This window comes from Oxyura jamaicensis, chromosome 5, assembly GCF_011077185.1.
Source record: "Oxyura jamaicensis isolate SHBP4307 breed ruddy duck chromosome 5, BPBGC_Ojam_1.0, whole genome shotgun sequence".
NCBI lineage: Eukaryota > Metazoa > Chordata > Aves > Anseriformes > Anatidae > Oxyura > Oxyura jamaicensis.
Genome location: NC_048897.1, coordinates 34,038,308 through 34,046,820, shown reverse-complemented (window position 1 = coordinate 34,046,820; position 8,513 = coordinate 34,038,308). Strand labels below are relative to the sequence as shown.

Below are 8,513 nucleotides of genomic sequence, written 5' to 3'. Positions count from 1 at the left end.
GGCGGCGGCCCCGCGCTGCCGACGCCGGGCCCGGGGCGGGCCGGGGGCCGCCGCTTGCGCCGGCCGAGCCGAGCGGAGCCGAGCCCAGCCCGGCCCCACGGTGGCGGCGCGTCACCGGAGAGCGGCCCCGAGCAGGTAGGGGTAGGGGGAGGCCGAGGGAGGGGGGACGCGGGCCAGCTCCGCCCTCACCGGGGGGCTCCCTCCGGGCTCCCTCCCGGCTGTCAGCCCCTGCTGCGGGGGGCGGGCGGGCAGCCCCCGGCCCTCCGGGGCAGCGGCGGGGCTGGCGGGCTCCTGCCGTGCTCAGCCGGGCGTCCGCGTGGGGGGTGCTGCGATGGAAAGCGGCGCTGCCGCTCCTGTCCTGCGGGCTGCCTCCAGTGCCCCGTGTAAGCTGCAGGGTGGGAAGGCACGGGCAGCAGGTCTCCGCGCAGAGCGCCTTTTTGCGCTGACATCCAGCCCCTTCCCTCCTCGCTGCCCTGGGTTAGATACCCCTTCTGCTCGGTGCCTCCGCTGCGCTCCGTTGGTTTCTGTTAATAATTTTGTTGACTGATTCGCTGTCATCAGGCTCAGCTTTTGTCCCGCGGTATAATCAGTGCGTGTGTGTGGCTGTAGCTTTTCAAAGAGAAACAAATGAAGAAATAACGCTGGGCAGCTTGACGAGATCAGGTGATACTTCACAGCTCGCTTCTTCCAGGGCTTGCTTGGGCTTTCTGATGGCAGTTATCCTTAGAACAAGTTCACGGTATTGGTTTGAGGGCATTTTTAGGTTTTTCAAGGAAAAAATTGGCGAACATAAGCATTTCTGTACTCGTGAATCATCTATGAATCATTCTTGTCTTCTGCGAAATTATGTTTTGTAAACTTACTAGTTTGGGCAAGTAAATTGCAAACCATGGGATGCTTGCAGAACACTTACATTCACCAACTGTTGTGTGCGACTCTGGTTTCTTTTTTTCTTTCTCCGCCTAGTTGAGTGAAATTTACCTTCTGTAATATGCACGTGAGCTCTGGACTTTGCCTTAATATTTTCCATTTAAATAAATTTGTTAGTAGATCAGGTTTGTGTTGCCACAAATAAGATCAGTTAGCCCTTCTGCAGTGGGTTCTAATACATGGGATTATGCAATGCACGTTATTTTCCTAATCACTTAGTTTCCAAATAGCTAGCTTATCTCTTCTCCAAAAGTTTCAGGCTTGATTATAACCTGAAGTGGTATTTGTTATGAATTACATTTGATCTGTGATATCGTGACTTTGTCAGCTAACTATCTTTGTGGTTTTCTGTATAACATCAGTTATTTCATGATAACTCCTCTGGAGATCTCCAGTACACAGCAAATCAAAGAGCTAATGTATCATTTTGCCTACATGTAGGAGCGCAGCTGGCAAATGTAATGATCTCTTCTCTTCTTATACTTGTAGCTTTTACATTATTTCTAAAATATGAAAGCCATCAAGAAGGTGACCTTTAAACTTTCCAAGAAGAGAAATGGCCAAATTTCATTTCTCTCCCACGTTGCACCGTGTCTCAGTTTGCACTAGCTGTAGCCTCTTATGGTTCACACCCTTAGTTATCATTAAGAACTTGCCGGTACATCTTGGTCTTTAACTGCGGATTTCTCCTTCGTGTGAGTTCCTTAGATCCCTAATTGTATCAGTGGCATAATTACTATTCAGTTGTATGGTTGGTTTAGGTAAAAGTCCAAGGGCTGTGATGTGCAAAAGTGACAGCTGCATCTCAGTAGTGCCCAGTTTTCACTCTGGAGCCCTTGTTTGTGCTACCTTGCCAGCTACCCTGTTAAGAAGTAGCAGCTGGTACAGTTCCCTGGTTGAGAAACCCAGACTGTGTGTGGGTTAAAACCATATTGTGAGTGGGCTAAACACATCGTGTTTAGAGTCCTTAATTTTCAGCTATCTCAAGTCTGGCATCAGCAAACGAGGCTGAGAAATAGTATCGATGTATGTTAAAAATCTCACAAGCTGTTCTGCTCTACCAGGCTTCTGTTGCCCCTCTTGCAGAAGTGATGACTTTTCCAGTCAGCAAGGGGTTGCTGAGGTGGCATTCGCTACAGGACCACGGCTTTTAGATTCCCCTGCTCTGGTGCTCTGCTCCGGCTTCCTCTTGCAGCCTTTAACCCGTGCATTGCGCTGAGGCTTTGTGCAAAGCAGGCATCGCGGTCTCCACCAGTAGACGAACAGAGTAAATGAATTCTAAACTGTTGAAAAGCCCTATGCCTGATGGCAGGCTGTGGAAGTAAAGCCTTCAGCATCACTCTGAAGCTTTTCAACAATGTTAGCTTTCTCTTTGAAAATGGAAAAGCTTAACTAAAAAGAGAAGAAGAAAGCATCATCATCAAAGAACATACACACACCTGTGAAGATTCACGTGGCAGCAATCTTCTAACGCAATCTTGCCAAGTTAAAGAGCTGGGTATGTCTGAGCCAATTGCTTAGGATTGCTCTGCTGTCAGCTAGGAAAGGAGAGCCTTTAGAAGGAACTTCTCAGGCATTTTTTTCTGAAATGCTATTTGTATTATTTTAGAAAAAAAATCCATAAGGTACTCAATGGCAAAACCAGATGTTTTTTGTCCTCTGATTTCTTAATATGTTTTCTTTGTTGCATAACCATGCTGCATAGTAGCTTGAAGGATAGTGAGTTCTGCTAATGGATGTAATAACTTTACAGCCCTTTAACCTCAAGGAAGGAATGCCTGTCTTTGTATGCAGTGGGTACGAGCAGGTTGTATTCAGCACTATGGCTGTAACTGTGACCTGGTGAATCTGAATCCTAGGAAACATAGCTACAAATGTTACAGCTCACACATCTGGACATTTGTCAAGAGGGGGATTTGAAGTTTTGCTCCTCTTAGATGGTGAAAGTTTTGCCAGAATCTCAACCAGGGCCAGAATTTCATCTGAAGGGAGCAATCTTATCTATAGACATCCAGATGGTGTTTACAAATCCCTATTTACTTCTGCTATCTTTTTTTACTGTTCATCTTCTGAACATGCAAATAAAGTGAGCAGGGCGGAAGATCCTATCACTTTCAAAACTTCAGGCTGTAAAATTTCATAGACTGAGACTGGACAGAAAAACTGAGAAGGTGCCATCCCATTCTGAAAAACTATGGATGCATCTACATTAGTGCATTGGTTACGACAGGAGCGCACTTTCAGAATGAATGTCCTGATAATTCACGCTTAACTGCACTTCACTTTGCATCTCAGAGTACATCAACTGATTTTGCTTTGGCTGAAACGAAGCCAGAAGACGTATTACTCCAGGCGCTCATTTAATGTACTCCAAGTGCTAATGCAAATTCAATCCACAGGATCAGACTGGAGATAATTTGAAGTAAAAGCCTCTAAGAAGTAATGTGAAAGCTGTCCCTTAATGCTAAGTATTTTACCCTACAGCTCTGCTTCTATTGATAAGGTTAATATGAGCTTTGGATATATCATCCTGAACGGTTTGTTTGCACTTTTTTATTTATTTAACATAATCCTTGATGTATATTTACACAAAAATATGTGGGAAAAACATCAAAGCACAATGGTTTTAAAAAAGTAAGGGATGAAATTAACGCATGTGTCCCTTGGATAGTAATACAAACAAATAGTGCTTTATTAATAGAATATACTTTAATAGAAAGTAGGTTACTGAGATGTGTAGGTTTCTTAAAATCAGTTCTATACAGCTGTTGAAAGGGAGTCATAAATTAAAGAGCTTTTGCCCTCACCTCTCCCCAGATCCTTCCTGCGTGCTTTTCTGACACTAAGCATTTCCTAAAACGTTGACAAACATGCTGAAGTTGTGTATTGGTACAACATTATTTCTGGCTGAGCTTCAGGTGCCCTAATGTAGGTGTGCAAAAGACATGCAAGCCTAAGCTTTAGGCTTTCTGGAGGGGGATTCACCTTGTTCTAAAATAGATCAGACGAATGGGTGCTCTGGGGGTGTCATCTTCCTTGTATTAGCTATAAACAGAGCATCAGATGACTGCTTAGATGTCTAACTCTGGGTGTCCGGAGTTGAATGAAATGCGATTCATCTCCGTTTGTTAAGGTAACCAAACTAAATGTCTCAAGCACAATCCCTTTGGCTTGAAACTGAGGATAGAATTGACTGGTATGCTTCAAGATCCTGTGAGGGTGCTGTAGTCATCCAAAACTGTCGTCGTATTCAAAGAGCAGCCAGCGGATACTGGAGCAGAGATTCAAAGCAGAGCTCCTGTGGTCCGTGGGCAGCAGACCTGCCTGGCGTGCTGGAGAAATAGGATCTGGTTTTGGAGTTGTTTCTTGTTTCATTATGCTCTTTTAGGCCAAGTTCTAGCTGGCATTTGTAGGTGTGAATATTTATAGAAGCTGTGGGCTCTTGGGTTTGCCAGCTGAGAGACAAAATGAAAGACTTATCTTTAATTTACTCTTGAAAATGGGGGTGAGTATGCGATACAGTCATTTTCTTTTTTTTGCTATCTAAAGCAGAGGCCTCTTGTGAACAGAAGGTACCATTCTGCAGGACTGTGTGGTGGTTTTGTGGTCATTCGGGTGATTGAGGCGCATGGAAATAGCCCTACTAAGCATTTTGGAAGAGAATAAGTATTACTAGCTGCATAACTGAAACTTGAGCTGGTCAAGCTCCATAGCACAGGGCCAGTTTATTTTTCTAATAAAGTGGTTTCAGTGGAGCAGCTGTAGGGAAGAATTTGGCCTATGAAGTTTAATGATTAGTTGCTGTTTAATTACTAGCTGCTCTTTGAGGACAGAAACTTACCACCAGAAATGCTCCAGCTTCTCTCATCCTTGCCATGTTATTTCCAGTTCACTGAAGTGTAAATACTTAGCCTGGCTAAAATTATATCCCATAGGTAAAAATTATATGTGGTGCAAACATCAGGTGTGTATTCCTACATATCATTCCAAATTATAAGGTATTCAGTTCAGCATGAGGAATAAGAGCTCAGAAGGTATCTGGGAGTATATTTTTTTGGTATGCACTGCCAAAAAATCAAATCTCAAATGTCACTGAAGGAGATAGACTGTGGTAGAATAGGCTGGGCAGATTTAGGCTTTTCCCCTCCTCTTAAGTAACTCATCTCTGTGACTTCCACCATGTAGCTGGGCAAACTTCTGGAAGGAGGCAGCTGTATTGGTTTATCACACTACTTATACGCTCTGAGTTTGACACCAGCATATCAGTGTTCACTTTCTTTTTTTTCAGAAAAGATTGCAAATGCTCCCGGTATTCAATCCAAGATGTTGATAGGAAAATGCTTGGAGCTAAGGCTAATTGAGGGTGGCCATGGTCTTTTGGAAGCTGCAGCTCCAAACAGCTGGATTAAACTTTTTTGTGACACTGAAATGGGTGCTAATTAAAGTTTTAATCCCTTCCTTTCAGGAACTTTGTTTGTCTTGAAGAAAAATAAATTATCCTGAATTCTGGAATTCTGCTGAATTCCAGTAGTTCACAAGGTGCTTTTGTTTTTCTGTGTAAATGGGGCTGGAATCAGGTTTACAGCCCTGCTACAGGGAGTCACTGCCAGGCCTGATAACAGCAACTGAGAGTCTCAGTCCCTTTGTAGATCTGTGCCTCTATGAGAGAGGGAGGTAAATATCTCAAATATTTTTAAAAATACTTGTCTGCATCTCGTTTTCAAAACTGGTACAACGGGTAGAGAGTTTGCCCAAAAGTTGCTGAAGTCAAGTTCCCAAGAGCTGGAAAGAGCTGTAATGCTGCCTTAACGTTACCTTGGACTGGTAAGTTCATTATGTCACTTCCAGATATCGTCATGCTGTACAACTGAGACGTGTTGTGGGCTGATGAGCAGAATAACCCTGTTTGCTTAAGGCTGTGTTGGGCCGGGTGTGGAGGTGGGGTAACCTGACTGCATTACTTCCACTTCAAGGGCAGGCTCAGCAGCCATGCAGTCAAACATACATCACTCCTAGTAACATTACCTGATAGGAATGTCGTAAAGGGCAAAATTCAGATTCTAAACCTATTCTAGTAGAGGCCTTGCGTGTGTATTACCTGAGTGTCCAGCAGCCACCTCCATGTCCGCAGTGCCTTGTATTGATTTCTCAGTGAAGTGAGTGAAGTCTTCATGAAGTTCTTTCTGCTTTGTATTTGTGACCAGAATTCAGAGTCTTCAAGACAACAGTAAGCCTGTCTTAAACTTGTGGGGGTTTGGGAGGGAGGGGGTGTCGGATTTTTTATGTTTATTTTTTTAACTGTGTTGCTCTACTTAAGCATGGAGATAATCAGAAAACATGTCATGCGTAAATCAGACCTGGTGCCTTTATTTAAATATAATTACCTCTGGGGATACATGGTGTCTAACAGTACCCGGAAAGGTAACATGAGTGAAGTTCTTGTCTAAAAGTTTGGGAGGCAAAATACTCCATTAGCCAAGTTCAGCTGAGAGCTGATTGATTTGGTATAGGCAACTGGAGTATTCTGTATCCTCAAAATGTGGAATTTTGAAAGATCAAATGACATTCCCATTTCTCTGAAAACTGGAGATTTTTTCCTCTACCTCTGAATAATTATTTGTGTAATTCTATATTTTGTGCATCGCACATGAGTACACGGACCTGCGGTGCTTGTATACCACTGGCAGTAGCCAGGCACAGAAGCGGCAGTCACGCACTGCAGACACACCCCCAGCAAGGAGCTCGCTCTGTGGCTCACTTCTCCCCCAGGTGTCTGCGCAGCTCTGTCAGCGTGCCTGAAATGCAGTGCTCTCTGCTATTCCATTTCTTGACAGTTTTCTTGAGCAATAGTGCCCTAGCTGAGTGACTAGCCATTGTCTATTCCTTTTTTTCATCCTTGATCACCCTGTTTTATGATCTGCTGACTGCTGGCCCGCAAGTGTGTTGGCACAGTGACTGTCGGAGCCCTTCCAAGCTCTGTGAGACCAGGGTCTAGTATCAGCCATTCCCCTGGGTGCTGGCTTACATGAATTTCAATGCATAATACTGCCCATGTGTCACCATCCTGAATGCCTTGCAACAGGACATTAGCACCCAATTAAAAGATGAGCATCTCATGGAAGCCATATGATAATGCTGGCATTAACTCAGTCTTGCAGTACTTGATGCTGTTGAGCATGAGGTGGAACTGGTCCTTGTTGCTGCTGCTGTTATGCACACTTGCAGTGGCTCCTCTTGTTGCTTCCTCAGCAAAATGCCAAGTGTAATTAAAAAAATAAAAATGATTTGCTGCCTCCATATGCCACAGGGGTCCACCTCTCACCATGTACCCCTGCAGAATTTACATGACCTCATGTAGCTCATTGGCTTCCTTTCCTGGAATGTGTGTAGCTGCATGCTGTCTCACCAGCACAGCTAGCTATCAGAGGAGTAGCACCATAAGGGTGATGAGCAGCTGCTGCTTGCTGAAGCGGACGATGCCAAAGAATTGGTAGTTTAAAAGCAGGGAATTCTGAACTTCATATGCAGCAAAAGGCTCTGCCCTTTTGCACCTGAGGAGAAGAAACCTTTGGCGTTCTATTCCCCGAGAACTTCCAGAAGATGAGTAATGCTGAGGAATGAGTATTTACCTCTACTGCCATCTTACTGACCCTGCTGATTATGTAGGGGCCTGCTCACAGAGATATTCCGAAATAGGTTATTTTCTCCACTGAAACAAGTTTTATTTTTATTAACGCCAATGTGCTTTCTCATATGTTCTGTTCTACACTGTTAGTATACCACACACTCTTATTTCATGTTTTAACCATTGTTAATAAATACAATTGCACACAAATATATTAGTAGTAATGCAAGCATACTATTTTGTACTGTATATGAATATGATTTGTCAAGATCTTTGTTTATACTTTGTATATCATTTTTTCTAATGGCATATAAAATAATGAGCCCCTTTGCTCATGCATGTTTTTCTTCCAGAGATGCTTTTCTTTGTCTTAAAATGGGATGGTCATACTAAATGATCGGCACCATCAAGTCTAATGGGCCTATATTTAGAGTGTCTAAAATAGAGTGACAACAAACATGGTATTTGTGGGTTGCCCTGAAGGACTGCAGTGTCCTGGCATCATACTAAATTGCATAATCTCAGCTGGCTCTCCAGACACTGGAAACGAGGAAGGACCAGTTGGATCATCTAAAGAATTTTCTGCCAGGGCAAGCTTGTTTCCTGTGATACCTCTTCCAGAGTATTGTATTTTCTCTGGCTTTAAATAATTAAGAGGGAATTCCTCAAACTGGAAGACAGCCTCACATGTTAAGATTGCTTTTTTACATAGCCCTCAAATGGTATCTCCCTTACAGTGAAGATCCCTTTTTAAACTTGATTCCTTTGAGAGGTATTGTTGCTACTGCTTTGAAGTTATCAAAGATGTTATATAGATGATAGTTACATAGATTTTTTTTTTGCATATATAGTTAATTATATGGAAATATAAAGAAAACTTGAACAGAACACAGCTTTCTGGCTCAGTATTCCTAGTCCCCTTTTCCAGCCAGCATTTAGCACTGGCAAACTTCTTTGC

General features: G+C 43.5%; 1 protein-coding gene across 1 annotated transcript in view; it reads left to right on the top strand.

The window, feature by feature from the left end:
- Positions 1–5: 5 nt before the first annotated feature.
- The window catches only part of STON2 (stonin 2), a 76,062-nt gene continuing 67,554 nt past the window's right edge, over positions 6–8,513 (top strand). The window contains exon 1 of the mRNA XM_035328730.1: positions 6–135. The gene's annotated coding sequence lies outside the window, so the exon portion shown is untranslated. The remainder of the gene's footprint in view (positions 136–8,513) is intronic.